Source organism: Etheostoma spectabile, chromosome 21 (genome assembly GCF_008692095.1).
Source record: "Etheostoma spectabile isolate EspeVRDwgs_2016 chromosome 21, UIUC_Espe_1.0, whole genome shotgun sequence".
In the NCBI taxonomy this organism is placed as follows: Eukaryota; Metazoa; Chordata; class Actinopteri; order Perciformes; family Percidae; genus Etheostoma; species Etheostoma spectabile.
Window position 1 is genome coordinate 7,736,295 of NC_045753.1, and position 506 is coordinate 7,736,800.

The window sequence follows — 506 nt, forward strand, 5'->3', positions numbered from 1 at the left end:
CTCTACCACTGAGCCACAGCCGCCCCAAAAGACAAGTTAGCAACTGTCTAATACACAGGAAGGGCTTTTTCTCTTGAAGTAATTTACCCATCAAGCTCATAAGTAAGGAAGAGTAAAACTGAAACAAGTATCCGGTGCGGATAAAGCACTTTTGCAGAGTACAAGTATTATATGAGTAATGCGAGTCAATATCTTTACTCGGATTGAATAAGTCTCCACTGACTGTGTCTCCGTTCTGTGATAGGCTAGTCACAGTGCTAGTCACAGCGCCTCTCCAATACACTATTCTGTGATAGGCTAGTCCCAGCGTCCCTCCCCTACACTATTCTGTGATAGGCTAGTCCCAGCGTCCCTCCCCTGCACTATTCTGTGATTGGCTAGTCCCAGCGCCCCTCCCTACACACACACAGATTCCTCCTGTTGTGTCCCACCGGCCCTGCTCACACACGCTCAGGACATGGAGAAGTGAACATCTCTCTTCTCAGGTCCGCGGGGCTTTTCCGTTA

The 506-nt window shown here is 48.8% G+C and overlaps 1 protein-coding gene across 10 annotated transcripts in view; it reads right to left on the reverse strand.

The window, feature by feature from the left end:
- Positions 1 to 506, reverse strand: part of ep300a (EP300 lysine acetyltransferase a) — a 31,734-nt gene that overhangs the window by 21,521 nt on the left and 9,707 nt on the right. The gene's annotated exons all lie outside the window — the stretch shown is intronic.